The 25,291-nt window shown below is 34.6% G+C and overlaps 1 long non-coding RNA gene across 2 annotated transcripts; it reads right to left on the reverse strand.

Moving 5' to 3' along the window:
• Positions 1 to 4,882: 4,882 nt before the first annotated feature.
• On the reverse strand, positions 4,883 to 21,861 carry LOC132306500 (uncharacterized). 2 transcript variants are annotated; one of them, XR_009482027.1, is made up of 5 exons: positions 21,652 to 21,861; positions 17,456 to 17,592; positions 17,141 to 17,212; positions 8,279 to 8,469; positions 4,883 to 7,336 (listed from the first exon to the last, which is right to left on the reverse strand). It is a non-coding gene; the product is annotated as an uncharacterized LOC132306500 (long non-coding RNA). The 2 variants fall into 2 exon arrangements; XR_009482026.1 differs by lacking the exon at positions 8,279 to 8,469 and having other exon boundaries at positions 21,652 to 21,853.
• Between the last annotated feature and the right edge of the window lie 3,430 nt (positions 21,862 to 25,291).

A 25,291-nucleotide genomic window follows, 5' to 3' on the forward strand; every position in this document is an offset into this window, starting at 1 on the left:
GGATGTAGCGACCTCCATGTCTTCAGCCACCACTGGTTCATTTTTTCTTTCTAGTTGATCATGGTCGATCTTGTCTTCTTTCCTTTTGAGTTCTGCATTTTTTCTTTGCATCCTCCTTTTTTGAGTACGTGTAAGAGGTTGCTTAGGAAACTTTGGGTGACTTACTCGAGTCCATCTGCCATGGTCAACCAAAGGAGGTCTAAACGTTCTTACACGGCTAGATTCTTCTCCTTTTTGAACCCATATTTCTGACTGAATTGTTGGTTTCCTTTTGAAACTAGGATAAAAATGTTATTCTGGCAGGACTCTATCGGCCACCGATGACCGAATGATTCTCACTGCCCTCGGCCCATTTTCTCTAAATATTGATCGATTGATTTCTTCGTGATTCTGTCTAGGCTGATGGCCTACCCTTTCATGGACACTGCGCTTTCTGGTTGATTGGAAATAGCCTTTCATGGACACTGCGCTTTCTGGTTGATTGGAAATAGCCCCTTTTGTCTGAGTCATTCCTTCGGCCTTTGCAATTTGGACAACAACCATGGTTGATGAGGGCAATTTGAGCTTCTCTTAACTGAATTTCCAAGTCCTTAACTTTCTGCTCATCATTACTGGCCGATCAACTACCAAGAACTTTTGGTAATCTTCCCTGTCTACCATTATCAGCGGCTTTTTCAGTTGCCAGGCTGATTACATTGGTACTGACAATATTAGGAAATGGACCGCCATCGAACCCCATTACATCTGGCTTCTTTTCAGGGAATTTCAATACACCTTCATCGATAGATTTTTGCAATACATTTCTAAATACATAACAATTGTTAGTAGTATGATTCCATGAATTATGAAATTTGCAGAACTCTCTTCTTTTTAAATCATTGGTCGATGGTATATTGTGTCCTTTTGGCAAAACGATTTGTTTGTCGACCAACAAATGATCAAAAATTTGTTCTGTTTTGGCCAGATTAAACGTATAAACCTTACCAGTATCAGCCGTACCCTTCCTGGCCAATGAAGTCGATGGCTGAGTACCACTGGTGGATACATGTGGTTTTGTTAAAGCGTCACATACATAAGGCTTCTTTAGAATGACTTCGGCTAAATTAGCTTCAAAATCTTCCTCTTCAACCACATCAGTTGAATAAACTTCATAGTTGGGGTCCCTATAGTACGTACCTTTAGAGGAATTTTTTCGTTCTTTCTCCTCTTTGAGAACCAACTCATACCTGGTAGCTTTCTCGGCCAGGTCATACATGTCACGAAATGGAACTCCTTCAAACCTCTTCCGAAGTTCAAAATCAAGGCCGTTCAAAGCCAAACGAATGTACTCCTGTTCTGGAAGAGGTACACGACATCTTAATCTTGTTCTCCTGAATCTTGCAATGAATATCTCGACCGATTCACTAGGCAATTGACTTAGCTTGGATAAATCGGCCAGAGTAGGTTCTGTCTCCGTACTGTAGAACTGATTGTGGAATAATTCCTCCATCTGTGGCCAATTAAAAACAGAGTTAGGAGGTAGACGAATATACCATGAAAAAGCTGCCTCTGTCAAAGAGTTAGGAAAAAGTCTCAATTTCAACCACGGGCTAACACTGGCCTCTCCACATTGAACCGTGAATCGGCCAATGTGTTCCACGGTCGATTGATTCCCCTCTCCACTAAAGGTTACAAGGTCAGGGACTTTATATCCTCTAGGGAACTCAACTTGGTCTACCACTTCTGGATAAGGAGTTTTATAAATTGGTCGGCCGGCACCTCTAAGTTCCAGGCCATATTCTTCTGTGAGTAAATCAGCTAATTATCTTCTATCTAACATGACTTGAGGTGGCTGATTTAATATTGGTGGTACCTGATTAAAAACTGGCGGCTGATTAGCCGCTGGTTGATAGCAATTCGGCCAATCATGTGACTGATTAGCCATATTCTGCCCCCCGAGCCCTACTTGTGGCGGCACATGAGTATACAGTGGGTTCGGTGGCCTCCACCTGATCTGATTGCCCCCCGAGTTCAAAGGCATCCGAGAAGGGTTTGGTGGAATTACCTGTGGCCGCGAACCTGCTACTGGTGGCTGATTAGAACCTGCCAACGTAGGCTGAGGATAGCTTTCTGCCCAGGTGAGTAGCGTATGAACCGGCTGACTTGATGTTGCACCTGGTTGGAGTGTCACTACTGGCGGCCATGGCTGTGATGTTTCAATGGCCCTCTCTGGCCGAGCAGCTTGTGATAAATTCGGCTGAGAAGCCGATTCCTGATTGTTGGAGCTGCTAGCTTGAGTCGGCTTGTTCAAAATAAAGGCTGAGAGTTGGGACATATTTTCATGCAAGTCATTGTAGCGTGTTCCCATCCTTCCCATTGCATCTACCAAGGAGCTAACCTGTGCTTGAAGTACAGCTAACTCATCAGTAGGACCTGCTGCAGAGTTCTTAGCCTGTACTGGCTGATCGCCTTCCTCCAAATCTTCATCAGTAGCCACGGCCTTAGAATTTTTTGTGGGCCGCGGCATATTTGCCTCTTTTATAACACTCTAGTAGTGGTCCCACCGGGCGTGCCAAAACGTGTTCGCGCGGTTTTTGTTCCCTACGCCGGTCGATGGACTCTTCGTGGGCGTGCCAGAGTATTTGTACAAAATACCAAAATATGTAATTGAACACCAGCCTATCCCTTTTTCCGATGGCCGACTCTCAGGCGATTGTGTGGGAGAGAGACTAGTAAGAACTCCCAGCAAGGTTCTTTTATGCCTTGTTTGTAGCAAGGACTTTTTAGAGTGTCTAAAGAAATGCAACGGCTGATGAATGTTTGAATGGATGGAATGGCCGAGTGAAGACAGGCGGCAAGAACTTAATCGATCGCCGGCCGAACGTGATGGCGAGAACTTAATCAATCGCCATGAGCCAAACACAATGGCAAGAATTTAATCGATCGCCACCAGCCAAACACAATGGCAAGAATTTAATCGATCGCCACTGAAATGTGATAGCAAGAATTTAATCAATTGCCGTCAGCCAAGTAATGACAAGAATTTAATCAATTGTCACTACGATTCAATGGCAAGAATTTAATCAATTGCCATTGAATTGAAAGCCTAACTAAAATTGCGTAATTAAAATTGGCATAATTGAAATTGAAAGAAAGTAAATGGCTGAATCGAAATAGTTGACGAGGATCTAATCAATTGCCATTAAATTGAAATAAAGAAATTGATAGGAAAATGACGTAGAGTCAATTGAAAACATTTTTAGTTGAAATGCATGTTTTGTGGTGGTGCTGGACAAGTTAGAAATGGAATACAATACTTCTATTTATAGAAGTTCTAAAACCAACTAATTTCTAATTATTTCTTGCTAAAATCTCTCTTGCTTCGATCATTTTCTTTTGAAATTCAAACTGAGCTACGGCCCAACATTCCTCGCCTTCAATATCGATGCTCCAGTTTCAATGGGAAAGTCTTTACTGAAATCTCTCTTTTCCTTGATTTGCTTTACTTTGTTGCTGAAAATAGGTCGTACTCCAGTAGTCTTTCACGTCTCTTCTCCTCTTGTTTCGTCTTGCTTCAAATAGAATACCTTTGTTGAAGAAAATATTGATTGCTAAGAAGTCGGTAGAAAGCTGCTGAAAGATTGCTAGTAAGTTGCTGATTTTTAACAACTTCTTTCTTCAAGCTTGACGAAAATATTTCCCTTAAATGGCTGGAAGACCATTTATAGCCTTAACCCATACACTAACGTGGCTGCCCCTTCCTTTTGAATTTCATTTCCATAAGGATTCAATTTCCTTTCTCATAACTAAATCCCTATTTTATAGGAACTTAATTATGTCACCTTAGCCAACTTCTCCCAATGTTCTATTTCTAATGAAATTTCCTTTTGAAATTAACACAAGTCTCGGTTGTTTAGTAACAACCCTTTTGGTGAGGTGGCTGAATATATAGATATCTTCCTAAATCTTCTCCTACTATTTCTCCATTGGTCGACCATTCTTGGACATGCTTAACACTTATTGGCTTCCCATTGGTCCACGTCGCTGCTGAAGTGGCTGTCAAGTTTTGGTGCCAACATATATATACAAATATAATATATATATAGAGAGAAAAGACTGTGGAAAATGACCACTAGACAATTGACAATCACTCATTCCATTTATGTACTTATATTTAATACTCGTTTTTATCGTAGATCATGTTGGCACTACACTTTTTCACAGTTATCCTTCACTTATTTTTTTATTTTTTATTCTAAAAAAATGACAAGAAAATTCCTAAACTCTGTATTGCATTATTTTTTTATTTTATAATTTCATAACTACCCTTTATATAATTTTAATTTTTTTAAAAAAATTATATTTTAGTGACCATTTCTAAACTAAATTACTCAAAAATGAACTTAAAATATAGAAAAGATGAATTTAAAACTCAATTGCAGAATAGTGTAGTGATCGTTCCCATTTATTCTCCAAGTTACCCTTTTAAATTTTATATTCTCTAGAACTCTTCAACAATAGACTCTGATTCATCGTCAGAAAACAGACCCACATCATAACATCAATATCAGCCCTACCAAGACCTCCACATCCTAATCTAAAGCTTCCCCACCACCTCCCAATACCTATTCCCCATTGTACAATGCCGCTGGTGGAGTGAAAACCTCACGTATTACACCGATTCTAGCCACCTCGTTGGCACGATTGTCAGTGCCGCCAAAGGATCCATGGAGGTTGGGCCTCATGGCGGTTGAGACAAGTGAGACCCTCAAGCACCACATCAATTGTGATACCCCCAATTTCGCTTAATAATAAACGAACACAGAATATAAAAGGAATAAATAATAAAATAAATAATATTACTTTAAAAAAAGACTAAATAATAATTAAATAAATCATCTTATACCAATCTCGGAATAAATCCGATAAATCCCCAAACGTAATAATCCTCCATAATACAACTCGAAAATATATCCGTATCATGGACCCCTAACAAAATAATCTCAAAACTGACATAATAAAGATAAATGTCTAAATCATGAATAATGAAGACATGAAGTAGAATCCTACGTCACCGGAAGAGTGATGAAGAATAGTCTCTGAACTGCATGTAACTTTTCACTTCAGTTGCAGTAAATTTCTGCATAATGTATTTGGCTAAAATTTCAAAACTCTCCCCAATTTTCACATACTCAGAAAGCTCGTTTCTCTAGAATCAATGTATTCGAGGCTCGGGCATTACCCTGATTGCATTCATTAACATTCACATTCATTTCATTGACTTTGCATTTTATTTTCTGTGAACGGCCGGCCAATAGAATAGTGTTAGGCTTCTGAAGTTTGGGTTGTTTCTTGAACCAGCATAAACAAACTATTACCTCACATAGGCCAATCCATTGAAACTTTGTTTTTGTTAATTTTTCATACAATAATTCTCTCCACATTAGTTTATGTTAATTTTGTTCACAATTCTCTATATTGGTTTCATTTTAAAATTCTCTAATGTTATGACGAGAGCAAATAATCTGATTGACATTTTCAAGTTCTACCTCTTTTTGGTAGACGTTGATGATTTCTTCATAATTGTTAATTATGGGCAATTTTAGTTCCGGTAGATGCAACTGCGACCCGTTCTTTGATTTCTCCCTAATCTATTTAGGTTTACTATTGTATATAATAAAATGAAAGCAGGCTTTGTTTAAGTTCCCTGATTTCTTCCTAATTGATTAAATTCAGTCTTCTAGTTGACTCGTATTTTGCTTGACCTGCGGACTTGTGGAATAACTTGGTTCAACTAGATAGTACCCATTTTGGGAACGTCCAGTGCCAAAGTCACGGAATGGGTATAAGTTTTTACCGTATCTAACTCCAAATGTGGCTCTCTCACGAGTCTCTGCCTTTTTATATCAAATCATCGCTCTACTCTCCCACTATAAGAGAGTGAACCAGTTACATGAAACCCAAACAAAACTAGGCAGGATGACATCTAGATGGTGCTATATTTTTCGTACTCATATCCGCTTTCTTTCTTTGTTTCCATTGAAGATCACATCATGTTCAGCTAGAGCAGAAGCACTTCTCTAATGGAAGAACAACTTATCTTCATCTTCTTCCCTCGATTCATGGTCAGTTGGCAATGTCATAAACATTTGCAACTGGCCTGGCATTGTCTGTGACACTACTGGAATTGTATCCGAGATAAACCTCTGTGTTGCACATATCACTGGAACACTTAACCAATTTAGTTTCACTTCTTTTCCAAATCTCAACCATTTTGACCTCAGTTTCAACACCCTCAGTGGGCCAATTCCACCTACCATTGGCAATCTCTCCAAACTCACTTTCTTGGACCTGGGTGACAACTACTTGTATCACATCATACCATCGGAGATTGGATTGTTGACGAAGCTAAGGTACCTCAGTTCTTAAACCTTGCATCTAACTTGTTAGAAACTCCAGACTGGTCAAAATTCTCAGCTATGCCCTCGTTGACATATCTTAGCTTTTCTGTAAATCGACTTACCTTGGAATTCCCAGATTTCAAATCTAGTTGCAAGAACTTGATACAACTCAGGTTGGCTCAAAATAATTTCACTGGCATAATACCTGAATGGGTGTGCGAGCTTGAAATTCTTGGTCTCGGCATAAATTCTTTTCCTGGGCCACTGCTATTGAATTTTTTGAAGCTTTCCAAGCTAAAATTCTGTTACTAGAGAAGAATAATTTCACAGGCCCAATTACTTCTGAGCTTGGCCTATGTACTGATCTCACCATCTTGGATCTGAGCTACAATTCATTGGCTGGGGCCTTGCCTTTGTCATTGTCCAATCTCACCGTGATATCTGAATTGAGTGTTTCCACCAATTTTCTTTCTGGCGAGATCTCTTCTTTTCTCTTCACTAATTGGACTGAGTTGACATGGTTGGAACTTCAAGAGAATCTGTTCACTGGGAAAATCCCACCAGAAATCGGCTTATTGACAAGGTTACTCTACCTTAAGCTGTATAATAATCAGCTTTCTGGCTTCATCCCGTCTGAGATTGGAAACTTGACACACTTGCTGCAACTGGACCTTTCAATAAATCAGCTCACAGGTCCAATCCTTCCAACAATTGGGAATTTAGCATTTCTGCTTAGTCTTAATCTTAGTACTAACCAATTGAATGGAGAGTTGCCTGATACCATGTCTAAACTCAATATTCAATACGATCTTAGCAGCAACAAATTTTCCTGTCAACTTTCATCCAAGTGGGCAGAATGTGCAAATCTCACATTCTTACAACTGGCTGGAAATAAAATTTCGGGTGAAATCCCAGCACAGCTAGGAAGCTTGACTCGATTGCTCGCTCTAAGCTCACTGCCCAAACATTTGATAAGAGATCAAAATGGTACCTCTGAAACATATATCTACTAATAGAATTAGAAAAAGAATATTAAGGAAGTGGACATAGCTGAAGAAAAACACACAACGAAATGACAAACAATGAAAAAGGAACATGCTTAAAAAATAATAATTATAGTATGAACACATAAGAAAAACAAAAGTTCTAACTTTTATATATTAACGAAGCAATATTCATTTACATTTTTCTCATAAAAAACATATTATATTATGTATAATCCAAGTCTTTTAATTGATTATTCATTACTTTTAATTGGGAAATGAGAACTATCAAGTGTGTACATCCCAAAAATGCCATTGATGGAAGGGCGAAGACTGGAACCCACATAGATTTTGAGCACATAAATCACATATTTCGATAGAATCCACATATAGCCAACAAGAACAAAATATAAAATAATAATAATAATAACAGAGGGGAGTCCAACAATACAAAGAATCTCAAGTCCGAAATACTATAAATCATAATACTGAGTATCAAAATTAGTTTAAATCTTTTAGTGGTTTGATTTATTCTATGAATAAAATCAATAGTAATTTCTTAAATTTTGATTAAATTGTATCATAATAACAAAGTAAATTAATATTATAAATTTAGAAACTTCTGATATTTAAGGGCAGGGTTGAAGAGCACGAAAATGGAACATGAAGAAGGAAGGGTATTTTGGACATTAAAGTTAAATAGTCACTCATTAGCAATTATTTTCCAAGTTTGGTCACTGTAAAGCAAAAATTTTCAATTTTGGTCACTAAAATATAAATTTCCCAAAATATAATGTAAATTGGATCATAAAGACTTAAGAAATTAACCCTAGACTCAGGGTTAAAGCATTCAAAATTATACATAACTTATTACTACCAAAAATTCTTATCTAAGCAATAGCCATGCACTCTCACCTTAGTGGCTTTATTAGTTTCAGAGGTAATACCCCCTTCCTATTGTTGGGGCATTGCCTTTGTCGTCGTCCAATCTGACCATGATATCTGAATTGAGTGTTTCCACCAATTTCTTTCTGACGAGATCTCTTCTTTTCTCTTCACTAACTGGACTGAGTTGACATGGTTGGAACTTCAAGAGAATCTATTCACTGGGAAATCCCACCAGAAATTGGCTTATCAACAAGGTTACTCTACCTTAAGCTGTATAATAATCAGCTTTCTGGCTTCATCCCGTCTGAGACTGGAAACTTGACACACTTGCTGCAACTGGACCTTTCAATAAATCAGCTCACATGTCCAATCCTTCCAACAATTGGGAATTTAGCATTTCTGCTTTAGTCTTAATCTTAGTACTAACCAATTGAATGGAAAGTTGCCTGATACCATGTCTAAACTCAATATTCAATACGATCTTAGCAGCAACAAATTTTCCTGTCAACTTTCATCCAAGTGGGCAGAATGTGCAAATCTCACATTCTTACAACTGGCTGGAAGCTTGACTCGATTGCTCGCTCTAAGCTCACTGCCCAAACATTTGAATGGAGAAATACCATCTGCCATCTGCAACTTGAGTTCTCTTAGACGTCTTGATCTGTCCAATAACAGCTTGAGCAATGTAATTCCACAATGTTTGGTCAGTGAGCTCGTATTGCTAGATTTGCGAATGAATCACTTTCATGGTTCAATTCCAGCCAATTTCTCAAAGCACAACAATTTGAGGAGTCTCGGCTTGAATAGTAATCAATTAGAAGGGTTGGTTCCACGGGTACGGGAACACTCATCTCTTAACGGGGTAAGTATGAATTGTGAAATTAAAATCCGTTGTGAATATGGAGTGGGTATGAATTTGTCCATACTTAACCGGGACGGGTACGAATTTAAACAAACCCGCTCCATACCCGTCCCGTTGCCATTCCTCATTATAATTCACGTAACACGTTACAAGTCTCCAATGAAATGCTCGAATTCCTAATTATAGTAGGTCGGTGATGCAATTGGGATGGTATGGTATATCATATATGTCATTTACACTCACTAAGTTACTTTATCACATAATATGAGGAAAATAAATATTCAATTTGATGTTAGTTGCTGAATTATAGATATAAAATGTTGTGAAAATACATATTCTATGGAAGTGGAGGGAAAGCCTTACATTCATAACTTGTAATAGACCCTACAATTTCATACGTTAAAAAGTAATTATTGAAATATTAGGCGATTAAACTGGGAAATAGGTTGGTAATGTCCAATGGATTTTGAAGCCAATCTGTAGTGAAACTATAGATAAGGACTATGAAAACAAAGAAATTCATAAAATTATAAATAATTATTATTTAAATGTACTTCATGCCTGTATGGCTACATTCATGATATAAAGAACTTCATATATGGATACCGCAGTGACTACATAGAGAGAGATCAGAGATTACGGCTTTTCCACTTGAGCATATTTTAAGGAAGCCCATCTCTGTTCCAAAATCTCATATGAAAGAACTAAGGCTCCGTTTGTTTGGACGTAAAATATTTTTTAGAAAATATTTTTTTATTTTTTGGTGTTTGGTTGTCGTAAAATATTTACAAAGAAAAAAAAATATTAAAATTTAATAAATATAACTTATCCATCAATTTTCGGCAAGTTATTTTACATGCCCCGCCCGTAGACTCCACCTCAACCTCAACGTAGACCTTTGCCAAACACCAAAAAAGTAAAAATAAAACAATATTTTACTTGAAAAAGAAAAATATTTTCCAAAAAGAATATTTTACGTCGGAACAAAAAATTGGAATAATAATCCCCAATCCCAAAGTTATAATGTATAACCCTGAATAACTTAACATCAGACAATACTATATCAGGAATTTAAATAGCAAAATTGCTTATTTAAAACAAGACAACCCCATGGATAGTGTTTATTCAATCAACGCCCCCAAGCCAAATAACTAGCTTGATAGTCAGGCCTCAGAATGCTAAAAGTGAAGGACGAAATGATTATAACTTGACGCCTAGACAAATGAAAAACTTATGGGAATCAAAAAAGAAATGGCATCGCCCGGACTTGAACAGGAGACCTTCAGTGTGTTAGACTGACATGATAAACAACTATACCACGACACCTTGATATCTACATTTTCAGAAATTACATCTTATAAAGTGGTTGTAATATGAATGTTTCTAGCCTATTTAGGTTAATAAGATGAGTATTTTTGCATGAATAGAAAAATTCATGTACCATTCATGAACAGCACATTGGTTGCAACTCTATCTGCTGCCATAGACTGCACCACCCTGATGTCGCTCGTCTCAGCCTGCGCAGCCTTTGTCACGTATGGTATACCAGACCCTTTTCCTGGATCACCATTATTTTATTTGTGAATGTCTGATTACTCTTTCTGATTTTTAAATTATCCATTACTGCCTCAATGTGTGTGTGTGTGTGTCTCTCTCTCTATATATATATATATTGTTTTTCTATAAGCTTAATTCAACTTTGTAGTCTTTAGAGAAACCTACTCAGAAAGGTATATGGGAACTTGCAGGAGACTTTTGGTGGCAGAGTTTATTACATTTCAGATCAAGATCTACTACATAATCCTAGGATGTGTTTGGTTGGTTGTGATTTGAATTAGTTGAATTTCAATTCTTTGGCATTCAGAAACTCTTAAAACTAGTGCTTTGGTGCAGGGCCGGCCCGAGATTGAAAAAATCTCAAGAGGCCCCAGGTGAACTTTAATGTGAGGCCCTTTATGCATAAAGTTTCACACGCACAAAAATAAATGTCTATTTTTTGAATCCTTAGGAAAATTTTCAAGTTTAGCATCTCTTGGAGGACCTCTTTCAACTAATAAATCTCTCAGTTTTTAATCAATATTTTTCCAATTTCCTGGATCATTAATGTTCAAAGGAAGATTATCATTCTCATTCATATATTCTTCATTTACCAAATCTTCAAGTTCATTCACATTTTCTCATTTTGATTCTCATTCCTATCTCCATTCATTAAATCTCCATGTTCATTAAGATTTTCTTCATTCCTTTTATCTCTCCATGTGTTACACTACCCGATTGCTCCATTTTAAACAAGGAACGCATATATAGTGGAGAAATGCAAGTGAAGCTACATCCAAAGTGAAAATGTCCCAAAGGGTTCTTTCATTTCTCTTCCTCTTCTTTCTTTTCCTTCTCCTCTCCTTCTGTGTTTTGTACAGAATTGAATCAAGTGATCATGGTGAGTACCTAAGAATCTTAACTATGGGTAGAATTATGAAAACAGAGACAGTGACATGCCCAAAGCCACACTTTGTTCTAGGTGTGTTTGAGTAGATCAAATTAAATGTTTTGTGATTAGATTCTCCAACTCCTCTTCCAAACTTGCCTGAAATGCCCTCATAATCACATCAAAAACCTCATAGTCAAAACTATCATTACATTGCAACTCTAAAATCTAAAGTGCCAGTTGAAAACTTGGGCTACTTAGGTGATTGCAACTCAAAAGTCTAAAGTATAGCAAAACCACCACTAGATCGAGATGGCAAAACATCCCTCCCCGTGTACCTGGCCCATCTCATTTAAAATGATTTTTGACTTGAATGGATTTTAGGAATGAAAACTGAGGGAAAAGGTCAACACGTCCCATTTATGTTGAAAATTTATCATTTTACCCTTAATATACATATATGTAGGGATTGCAATTTGTCCCGCGGGAACGAGTACCCGCCCCACCCCGCCCCGTTTATAGCGATTTTGGGGAACCGTTGAATTTATATGGGCGATGATGGTTTTTATTAGTGAAAACCCGTGCGGGTTTGGAGCGGGGGAGGTCACCCCGCCCCGCCCTATTTAGGTAGGTAAATTACTAAATTACCCTTATTTTATTAGTATATGTATAGTTAACTCTAGAAACCCTAGGTTAGATTCACTCACTTTCCCAGTAGTTTTAGAGACCAACAGAGCCCTATGAACTAAGAACGTCCATACCCTTGAATTTTATGTTAAATTATTGATTGTCCATTTTTTTATGAATTTCTTCAATAGTTATATAATTGTATTCGTAGAAAAAAAATTAAAAATGAGGAAGAAATTCTGGAATTAAACTGGGTGGGGCGGGTGCCCACAAGGGTAAAAAAGTTAAACATGGATGAGGATGGGGTGGAAAGGCCCCCCGTTTAGGCGGTTTTGGGCGGGGATGGGGTGGGGGTTTCTAAACGGTTGCAGAAAGGGAAGGGTACACCGGCCCAAAACCGCCCACGTTGCCATCCTTACATATATGCTTAAAAATCCTAATATCCGGATTACTCAAATCATTAGATGAAATAAAATTTGGATACTTTTTTTAATATCTTGAAAACTTCTAAACTTATCAATGTTAATGTTAATTGGTTAATTTGATTTGAAAGAATGTTTATTTGATGCGTATTCTTAAATACAAACTTTTAAAACTTGAGTGAAAAAATTAGGGGAAAAAATTGAGTGGGAGTTTAAATGAAGCAAAGCAAGAGAATTTATATAGGGGGCAACCGCAGGGTGGGAGGGGTTTTGCTAAATGGTTTTGGATGGGGGCGGGAAAACTTAAACAAGGGCAAGGATGGGAGGCCACCCGGTTATCATCTCTAATGGTTGCCTAAGGCCCTAACCAAGAAGAAAGGAATGCAAAATTTATTTGAAGAAAATAAAGACACCAAAAAAAAAAAATTAAATAAAGAAGAAGAGTAAGAAAGAAAAAAAATAAATAGATAGATTTTTTTAAAAACAAATAATTTTAGAGGCGGCACTATATAATATTATACAAATTATATGCATAGTATACAAAAAAAAATAAAAAATCAATTGCCCAAACCGAACCGTCCATGAAAAATACACTAGTAGAATAAAGAATACTAGTATGTAAAGTGTGCATTTTTTTTTGATAAGTCAGTATGTAAAGTGTGCATGAAGTTCTCGTAAGGGCAAAGTGGTGAAGTGGGTGTCAATGGTGTGTTATTTGTCAAGAATATATGTCTATATATGTATGAGAAGTGTGTGGCTAGTTAAAAAGTGGCCTTGAGCAGGCGCATGAAACTTGGGCCTTGGAATTGACACCAAAGCACCAGTTTTAAGAGTTTCTGAATGCCAAAGAATTGAAATTCAACTAATTCAAATCACAACCAACCAAACACAGCCTAGGATTATGTAGATCTTGATCTGAAATGTAATAAATGAGAGAGGATTTGAAGTTACTTTCTTCTTTTCCATAATGGAATAAACGAAAACTCCCAACAAAAACCAAAGAAACCAAACTCTGCCACCAAAAGTACTCCTGCAAGTTCCCATATACCTTTCTGAGTAGGTTTCTCAAAATACTACAAAGTTGAATTAAGCTTATAGAAAAAACAATATATATATATATATATATATATATATACACATAGACACACATTGAGGCAGTAATGGATGATTTAAAAATCAGAAAGAGTAATCAGACATTCACAAATAACTAGGAGAAATCATTTACTTCTAGCGTATGTCTATGAATAGATATATATGTCATTGTAAAAAACAAGAACAATGTGATCAAAGAGATACAGTAGACAAAACTGTGACATATAATAATGTAATATTGGTGCTTTTTGCTAGGATTTAAAGACAAAAACAGTGCTTGTGTGACCTACAAGGATTAATTTTGCTAGGCGATTCGCCGATTACTAAGGCCTGTTTGGCAACCGTCTCTATTTCTACTTCGTGTTTTTTGCTTGTACAAGATTGACTTCTACAATAGGAAGGGGGTATTACCTCTGAAACTAATAAAGCCACTAAGGTGAGAATGCATGGCTATTGCTTAGATAAGAATTTTTGGTACTAATAAGTTCTGTATAATTTTGAAAGCTTTAACCCTGAGTCTAGGGTTAATTTCTTAAGTATTTATGATCCAATTTACATTATATTTTGGGAAAATTATATTTCAGTGACCAAAATTGAAAAATTTTGCTTTACAGTGACCAAACTTGGAAAATAATTGCTAATGAGTGACTATTTAACTTTAATGTCCAAAATACCCTTCCTTCTATTCAGAGATTGATGTTCCTTTTTCGTGTTCTTCAACCCTGCCCTTAATTATCAAAAGTTTCAAAATTATAATATTAATTTATTTTGTTATTATGATATAATTTAATCAAAATTTAAGAAATTACTATTGATTTTATTCATCAATTAAATCAAACCACTAATAGATTTAAATTAATTTTGATACTCAGTATTATGATTTGTAGTATTTCGAACTTTAGATTCTTTGTATTATTGGACTCCTTTCTGCTATTATTATTATTATTATTATTTTATATTTTGTTCTTGGTGGCTATATGTGGATTCTATCGAAATATGTGATTTATATGCTCAAAATCTATGTGGGTTCAAGTCTTAGCCCTTCCATCAATGGCATTTTTGTGATGTACACACTTGATAGTTCTCATTTCCCAATTAAAAGACTTGGATTATACATAATATAACAAGAGTTAAATAATATGTTTTTTATGAGAAAAATGTAAATGAATATTGCTTCGTTAATATATAAAAGTTATAACTTTTGTTTTTCTTATGTGTTCATAATATTATTATTTTAAAACATGTTCTTTTTTCATTGTTTTGTCATTTCGTTAGGTGTTTTTCTTCAGCTCTGTCCACTTCCTTAATATTCTTTTTCTAATTCTATTAGTAGATATATGTTTCAGAGGTACCATTTTCATCTCTGATCTTATTTTCAATGGAAAAATTTTTATACAGATGAAAGATGATTATAAAGAATTCATTGAAGAAAAATTGAATGCGTAGATAAATATTTTTTGCTTAATCAAAGATGAGAGTGCACTTATACAACATATGGAGGATTTCTATTATATTACGCTATTGGAGATATTGATAGTACATGGTTCATTGCCTTTCCAAACTGTTGCAAGATTACAAACCAGTGAAGAAAGTAGCATTTCAGTCAATTAAGAAGTCATATCCACAATTTACAATAGGTTTTGTAGATTAAAAACAATGTTGTCCATCCTCAATTGCAAGATCATGTCCAGTTTGATAATTTTAAAATGATTATTATTTATAATTTTATGAACTTCTTTGTTTTCACAGTCTTTATCTATAGTTTCACTACAGATTGGCTTCAAAATCCATTGGACATTACCAACCTATTTCCCAGTTTAATCGACTAATATTTCAATAATAACTTTTTAACTTATGAAATTGTAGGGTTATTACAAGTTATGAATGCAAGGCTTTCCCTCCACTTCCATAGAATATGTATTTTCACAACATTTTATATCTATAATTCAGCAACTAACATCAAATTGTATATTTATTTTCCTCATATTATGTGATAAAGTAACTTAGTGAGTGTAAATGACATATATGATATACCATACCATCCCAATTGCATCACCGACCTACTATAATTAGGAATTCGAGCAATTCATTGGAGACTTGTAACGCGATACGTGAATTATAATTAGGAATGGCAACGGGACGGGTATGGAGCGGGTTTGTTTAAATTCGTACCTAGCCCAGTTAAGTGTGGACAAATTCATACCCACTCCATATTCACAACGGATTTTAATTTCACAATTCATACCTGCCCCGTTAAGAGATGAGTGTACTCATACCCGTGGAACCAACCCTTCTAATTGATTACTATTCAAGCCGAGACTCCTCAAATTGTTGCTCTTTGAGAAATTGGCTGGAATTGAACCATGAAAATGATTCATTCGCAAATCTAGCAATATGAGCTCATTGCCCAAACATTGTGGAATTACATTGCTCAAGCTGTTATTGGACAGATCAAGAAGTCTAAGCGAAATCAAGTTGCAAATGGCAGATGGTATTTCTCCATTCAATTCATATGAGGCTAAGCTTAGAGCGAGTAATCGAGTCAAGCTTCCTAGCTGTGCTGGGATTTCACCAGAAATTTTATTTCCAGCCAGTTGTAAGAATGTGAGATTTGCACATTCTGACCACTTGGATGAAAGTTGGCCGGAAAATTTGTTGCTGCTAAGATCATATTGAATATTAAGTTTAGACACAGTATCAGGCAACTTTCCATTCAATTGGTTAGTAATAAGATTAAGACTAAGCAGAAATGCTAAATTAATTGTTGGAAGAATTGGACCTGTGAGCTGATTTATTGAAAGGTCCAGTTGCAGCAAGTGTGCAGGCCGGCCTTGAGATTGAAAAAATCTCGAGATGCCCTAGGCGAACTTTAATGTGAGGCCCTTTACACATGAAGTTTCACACGCACAAAAATAAATGTCTATTTTTTGAATCCTTAGGAAAATTTTCAAGTTTAGCATCTCTTGGAGGACCTCCTTCAACTAATAAATCTCTCATTTTTTTATCAATATTTTTCCAATTTCCTGGATCATTAATGTTCAAAGGAAGATTATCATTCTCATTCATATATTCTTCATTTACCAAATCCTCAAGTTCATTCACATTTTCTTCATTTTGATTCTCATTCCTATCTTCATTCATTAAATCTCCATGTTCATTAAGATTTTCTTCATTCCTATGTTCTTCATTCACCAAATCTTTAACTAAATTCTCTGTTTGTGTATTGTTCCTAAAAAGCTTATGAATAGCGTCTTTTTGAGATTGAATCAATTTTTCTTCTCTCTTCTTTTCTTTTCTTTTTGTCATGCCCAGATTCAAATTTTCTTGTAGACATAAATGACCAAAAAAAAAAAAAAACCAGAAATAGAAGTTATAGAATTAAAATATATATATATTTGTTTTGCTGAAATAAAATGTAGATTACCTCAAAATACAATGCAATAAATATCACACTATAATACCTTTTACTGTAATCAGCCTCTTCACACTAACACTCAAATCAAGCTCCTCCAAGTTGCTCAAAGCACAAAAGTCTACAAAAAATGAAAATTTTGTTGTTTATATATTACTAAATTTTGTTACTTTCTATTGTACTTTGTTTCATATACAATTGGGTGCCCATATTAATTGACAGATTTATGCTTTATGCGGTTAACATCCAATTTATTATTAGCATGAAAAAAACTGGAACAAAATATATTTATATATATATATATATATATATATATATATATATATATATATATATATATTGAGTAATTGAAGAAATGACTTACCTGAAGTGATGAAAGCACTCTAAAAGATGGTAGGACCGTAGGATGCTGTAATTGATGATAAGGGCCCCTGGCTTGTTCAAGACTCAAGTTCAACCCAAATTTACCAATTAGTCTTTCAAATCTTGCAAAGGGAGATCCTGTTTCAGTCATTATCTTCACAAATATTTATAACTAAAATTCATAAAATAAAATTATATAAAAAAGATCATAAAAAATGTCACCAAATAGAATTTAGTTTGCAAAACAAGAATTACAGACCTTGATTAGTTGATTTAGAAAAAAAAAAAATTAAAATTAAAACAAAACCCATACATATAAGTTAGCAGTTGCAGAGAGAGAGGGGGGCAAGCTTGAGAGTTGAGAGTGAGCGGCTGAAGCTTGTGAACGGCGAACCCGAAGTGGAACAGGGGGCGATGGAGACTGAAAGATATGGGTTTTGATTTTTTCAACAATCTAAAATGATATGCCGATATGGGTTTTGATATAGGTAATAGGTTTTGAACTTTTGATTCTTGCAGACAGATAGATAAACTGAAGTATATGGGTTTTGAACTTCTGATTCTTGTAGATTTTGTAGTTTGCAGTTGCAGAGACAAAGATAGGGCAAGTTCAGAGTTGAGAACGAGAATAGAGATGGAGGCAATTGGGGAGGCTGAAATAATTTGCCCTAAATTTTTTTTTTTTTTTTTTTTTTTTTTTTTTTAATTATCAAGTACACTGTACCCTCATAATATGCAACCCAAAACTGAATATTACTACCTTTTGTTATATTTGTTTCAGATGTGAATTTAAGCCAAATTCAGGTTTTGAGAATTGCTGATTGGTGTCTGCAGAATGTAAAATATCTCTTATCTTCAATGTATTGGAAACTCAATTTTGCTGAAACGATTTTCAGAGTTACATTAGGCTTGTTGGATTTTACATCTATATATATATATATATATATATATATACATGTTTAATGTAGGTGACTACTGCTATTAGGGTGACTGCAAGTTGCCCAGCCAAAGAAGCATGGTGGCCAAACGTGACACAAGGCGATTTTACATCTTCAGTGTCTTAGAAAATCAATTTTTCTGAAACCATTTTCAGAGTTACATTGAGCTTGTTGGATTTTACATCTATATATATACATGTTTAATGTAGGTGACTACTACTACTAGGGTGACTGCAAGTTGCCCAGCCAAAGAAGCATGGTGGCCAAACGTGACACAAGGCGATGCAGTCTCTTTAAAATTAAATGTAATGACATGCATATTTGTTATGTCTTTTGAGTTTATTCATGTATCTAGCATTAATTATGGCTCAAATAATAGGTATTTTGTGAGTAAGGAATGATGTCATGATGATGTCATCTTTATATATAAAACATTCAATACATTCGACTTTTGAAATACCTATCATAATTCTTTGGTTCAACACAAAAAAATGAATTAATGAGTTGAGATCCACTGCAGTATAAGTCCCATATTGGTGATGGAACTGGGATTGTATGATGAAATGAATTCCTGATTAGAGTAAGTTGGTGATGGAATTGGGATTGTATGTATATGTTACACCACTTAGGTTACTTTATCTTTTAAGATTATGGCATGATATTAGGGAAACAAATATTCAATTTGACATTAGTGACTGAATTATATATACATATAAAATTTTATGAAAAGACTATTCAATGAAAGTGGAGGGAGATTCTTCGATTCATATCCTTCAATCCACCCTACAATTTCATAAGTTTAAAAGTTTGTTTGGGCATTTTAATCAGTTTGACTTATTTTTCTTTTGTTTATAATTTACTTGAAACAAGATAGTAGAAAAAAGATTGCCACATGTGTCCCTCAAATTCAATCAACCATGTCAGGAGACTCTAGGTAAGTACAGACTTTAATATTTTTGCATAACCACTCTCACCACTCCATCAATTAGCAGTTAAATCATAATGATAATTTTTAAATTAAAAAAATACTCTACACGAAGTAAAATTACTTACATGTCCTTATTGGCATTCCAAATGATCATTTGAATAAATTTGGTCGGACAAAAAAAAATTCCCCTTGCTTATACTCTATATATATACATATATATACTCCACTTTCTTTCTTTTCTAATCACAAATACATCTTTAGATTTTTTAAAATACAAATCCTTTGAAGTTGAAGCTAATTCTTTGTTACTACTAGTGCTCTTAACCATCCACTACAACTTATCAATTTTGTAAGCGTCAATGTCAAATTTCTAAAAAGACTGTTTTGATTTAATAAAATCACTACTTAAATTATCAATTCTAAGTTCAAGTGATTTATTAAACCTACTTACCTATTCAAGTTCCTTTTCTAGAAAATCAACCTTACGAAGAAGATTCAAATTTTTACGGCCAAGTTCTTCCAAATTTTTATTACAGACAGAAACTTTTAACTTATAAATATCTTTATCAAGTTCCGCAAGTTTCAACTTCTCCAACAAATTTTCAAAATCCTTTTTAAACTTAGACCATGCAATATGCATGCTTGTGACAGAATAAAAAGCAGGAGGTGATGATAACACATCAATAGAAGATGAATTATGAGAGATGATGCAAAAATCACAACAAATCAACAAGTATGATCTATACAATATATCGAGTAATCCGCTCTGAAACCAAAATTTTACGCGGTGCGAAAGTTGTTAGTTGATTTAGTTGTGATTAAATCCCTAAATGACTTAGATGAGATTATTAGGTCAAAAATTTTATTATTGATACAAAATCAAAAAGACTACAAAACCAAAAAAATTTATGATTAAATTCCTAAATGACCTAGATGAAATTATTAAGTCACTAATAAACTAAATTTTATTTAGTTTCAAATCTGAAAATGAAAAAAAGAAATATTTTTCATTTTCTTTAAGGACGAGAAAAACCAAAAAGACTAAAAAACTGAAAATTCCTTTAGGGTTAGCTAATTGTAATATTTAATAATTTAAAAAACAATTACAATAATTTAAATTTGAAAACATAAAATACAAACATTAAGAGTCTTTTTGGTAACAAGTTCTATTTTGCATTTTGATTATTTTTATTTTTTGTAGTGTGGTTTATTCCCAAATAAAAACATGTTTGGTATTTGTTGCAAAATGTTTCAAATTATTTTTTAAAATTGTATTTACTATTTTTATTTCTCTTATTCTTATTTAAATTTATTACTGTAATTTTATGAACTCAATAGTTTTCTCAGTTGTAAGTTGTAACTTATTCTACTAAAAAAAATGTGAATATAATTTAAATTCAATATTTTTTTACAAACATATATTTTTTTATTTATTTTTGGTTTAACCCATTATAATTACTAAACGTATTTCTGTTTTGAAATACTCCCTATCATAGCAGAAGCAGTAGCTAATTCTAAATCTGCCCAAGAGAGGACAAAAGTTGGTGCGGCAATTAGAGAAGGGAAAGAGGACAGGAGTCACATGACAGCCATCTTACGGTTGGCGCCACGAATATGCCCTTAGCGTAGGTCCCACGCCTACTAAAATGAACTGGAAATGATGATGGTATTTCCTCATTAACCATAATTTGGCACAAGCAGTACAAGCCTCCTGCTTCTCAAACGAAAAATAAAATCTCCTTCATCTTTACACACACTCATAGTTGGGGAAGGCTCTTACTTCTCAAAGAGAGCCTTGTGCCAAAAAAAAACCCTTAATTTGGCACTTTTAAGTATGAGCATAATTTAGAGATTGAAAAAGTTAATTATTACCTCAACCCACTAGAGGGGACCCTTAATTTTCGCGGGATTGAATGTGAAAATGCAAAAAATTATGAGGAAAAAGGGTATGGTTGCTGCTGTAGTGAGATTGGAGTGGACTTAGGGAGAGGAAAAAAAAAAAGGTACCTGCCATAGGTTATGGACTCGATCGCCATGAAAGACTCATGTAGAAAGGCACACATTCATTAAAATGCTAAGAGAACCATAATATATTCATTCAGCTTTTGATAGCCATTACACACGGTGACACACACACACACACACACACAAAAAAAAAAAAAAAACCCTAGTTTGGAAGCTACTTTTCACTATTGGAACAAAAGTAAAGGCCCGAATCAAACGAACCAAAGTTTGAACAAATCAAATGATGAGACGAAATAAAGAAAGAAACATATATAAAAGATCGATTCATGCAAAAGGAGAGAGAAGAGAGAAAGAGGATGAACATACCTTGTCACCTGAGGTGATAGCGGAAGCTGCGCCCTGCGGAGTGTCGAAGCAAATTGAGACATTGTGCCTTCTGAAACTTGCCCTAACTTTATTTTTTTTAATTTTTTTCCCATCCCTATAAGCCTAAAAATTTGAGGCCCAAGGCGACCAATTTTTTCCATCCTCTATGGGCCTCATGAGGCCCTCTAAAATTTGAGGTTCAAGGCGACCGCCTTGGGCCAAGGCCGGCCCTGCAGCCTTCACCCACCTCAAAGGAAAGGATAGGAACGTTGCTCATAAAGGACTCCGAGAGGTAACCACAATTCAAAACATTTTTCAAACTTTTTCAAAATTGTTATTTAAGAATTTGTTACTAATTCAAATTTTACCGTCACTTTAATAATTATAATAATTAATAAGTTCATATACCATGTTATTTTACTCATAATAAATAATTTGATGAGTCGTATTAAAAAATATAAACAAATGCATTATTTGTGGTGATTTAAAAATATTTATATATTAGAACAGTTGGTGGTTAACATGAATAACAGGGATTAATTTTTCTAGTAGGAGGAGGTGCTATGTTCGATACTTTAGCGGCCTGGAGTATCATTAAAGGCAATAATGGTCCCTCAATTTGAAGGAAATGGTGCAGACGATGTGCGTTGCGTATACATCAGGACGAGGTATGATCAAGTTCTCATACCGGAGCAGCAAGCCGCTATGATTAGGAAATGGCCACCGTCGGAGACCTATTTTGTGTAAAGTTATCACAGCCCACATTCCTCTGCCTTTTTATGCTCGCTGGGTTGCTAGCCAGAGTTGCAGGTTTCATTGAGTGTAACTGAACTTGGGTCAGCATATATATATATATATGAAAAGGCTGGTTGAAATAAGATGGTTTAGGCAGTGGAGTGGTGAGGCTATAGTGTTGGAATGTAACTTCAAAATAGATGAACAAAAACTGATGTGAATGGACAGGGACACGACTGGTAGAAGCAATAGTTTCATTAACTTGCCGTTTGTCTTGTATAATTCAATTAAATTTGTATAATAACAGATTAATTACCTTGACTAATTTAGTTGTGTTCTTAATTTGTGACTCTATTTTTGTATCAAAGAGTTAAATGTCAATACTATTTTGTTCCTTCTCTACAAACCAAACATAATATCATAAACCCTCTAAACGAAGTATACAAATTTTTGAAAAAGCACCCTAAACTATCTTTGTTTTTGCCAATTTCCACTTGAACTAAATTTTCTCAAATACTTGTTATCAATTTCATACAACCGAACATAAAAACCTTAAACACTATACAAAATTTTCGAAAAACACTCTAAACTACTTTTCGGGTCAATTTGGTTAATGTTTCTTGTGATTAAAATAGGGTTTGGACTAAATTATTACTATATGCCAACATGGTCACTGATTGTGGGTCAACTTTATATACTTTTACTCACTTATTAGTAAATGATTTTTCTATAATATTAAAAAGCTAGTAGGCTAGTACAGTATTGTATATGGAATATCATAAACTAGTATATGATTTTTCTATAATATTGCCGTTTGTCTTGTGGTACATGGAAATGATTGGTAGAAGCAATGTTGATCTGAAAATGGATTAATTTAAGAAAAATCCTAATACGCGGAAACGATCCGTCATTCTGCGGATCTGATTTTGTAATAACCCGGTCATTTTCCTCCTTTCCTTTTTTCGGCATTTTTCTTTTTCTTTTTTCCCATTTTCGTCTTTTTCCGGGTTTTCATTTTTGTTTGTATATTCTCACTTTTTGTGCTTGGATTTGATTCCAGATTTGCATACATCCGTAATATTTAATTTTCATGATATGTATATTTTTACTTTTGTAGAAAAGTATGCTAGATGTTTATTTTTTTTTTTTTATAAAGAGTATGGATACATAATTTTTTCGAAAACATTCTTGACTTTTGAGGTTTTAGTATAATTAAATAAAGTAATTATTTTTCGTCTTAAGGATCATTTTACAAGTTAATTTGAAATATATTTTGAAAAATGACCTTTTTGCAATTTTTGGAAAGTGTGACAAGTGTCATACTCCCATGGAGCTCTTGTTGGCATTGTGGTGGAACCACTTGGAAGCTTAGTGACTATTGTGACATTTTAAACAGCTTAAGACCACTTATGATGACACATAGAGGATGGAGATTCACCCATTTGTTGACCTATGATAGGAGCACTTGTTGGCATAGATGGTTGACAAGTGTAGGCTTAAGATCAAGCCTTGGATGAATGCTTGGATTAGTGACAAATGTACGCTCCAAATTTAGTCTTGCACTTAGTGTGTGTGAAGACCATGGTGTAGGATCACATAATGAGTGGAGGAGTACTAAATCTGCCACTCACCTCATTTCATTACATCTTTCTCACCCTTTTAGTCTCAAACCCTAACCTAGCCACCATTGAAGGAAAAGCTTGGCTTAGAGCTTTAAACTTCATTTAGGTCCCCTTCCATTCATTTTTAAACCAAAAGTTTGGAATACTTTAGCTTCCCCTTACTCTCCTCTACAAAACCCTAATTTGGTTTTCCATTTTTAGCTTGGTTGCTTTGGGTTATAGAGATTCAATTCTCTATTGAGGTAGGGGTGGTTGTATGTTTATCCTTTTTGAGTTTTATATATATTGGAACTTGATATATATTGATTACATGCCTTTTTTAATTCTTGTATTTGTATATAAATAGAGATTTGATATGTTTGACTTAGGATTTGTGATTTAAAGCATGTTATTAAATAGGTAGATTATTGTTTAATGACTTACCTAATACTTGAAATTTCATTGATGGTTTATTATGAATATATTGGTGATAATACTAACATTGTTAAGTAATAGAAATTTCATTGAAGGTTTAGTATGAAAATCTTGTATATGGCACTTGTTTTTACTTGTAAATAAATTACTATATTGCATGATTAGTAATTGCGACCTACATTGATAGTAAATTGTTTTAGTGTAATATGCAGTATCATTAACTTGCCATTTTAGACATGTAACCTTAGGACATTGGTTGTGTGGTTTCACCCTACTTGTGCTTGGTAAGTAGTTTCATGTCTTGTGATTATATAAATGTCATGAACTTGTTAATTTTTGGAAGCTTGTAAGGATATGAAATGTTTGAAAGTTAGGGTTTGCATCTACTTGTGGATTTGTGCTTAAGTTTCTATATGGTTAGTGTACTTGTGTATGCACACTTGGATGCCATGCGTTTATCATTTCAATTACTTGTATAGCTTGAGATGATCACTTAAAGTACCTTGAGAATATAGACGTTAGGTGGAATACACCCTTGTGATGATCTATGTTTGGTTTGTATTATACTTGAAACTATAGGGTATGCGCATGCACCACATCCTACGAGTAACTTGATTACTCACCCTAGTTGTTTGGGATATTTTTTAGGTAAAGAAGTATTTTTCATAGATGGTTGATACACTTAGCTTATTTTGGATGATATGTTACGGACACATTCTTTTGGTTATCATGCAAAGTGTTTAGCATGTGTTTTGTAGCATATTTGGTATCTATGGATTTATGAATTATGTTTTTGGACAATTGATATGTAATAAGGCTTCGAGCCATTATAAAATGATTCAATATGATATTTATGCTTGTTGGTATGC

The sequence above is a fragment of the Cornus florida genome, unplaced genomic scaffold, assembly GCF_030987335.1.
Source record: "Cornus florida cultivar Cherokee Brave unplaced genomic scaffold, ASM3098733v1 CherokeeBrave_3.0.0_Hap2_Chr05, whole genome shotgun sequence".
NCBI classification, from domain to species: domain Eukaryota; kingdom Viridiplantae; phylum Streptophyta; class Magnoliopsida; order Cornales; family Cornaceae; genus Cornus; species Cornus florida.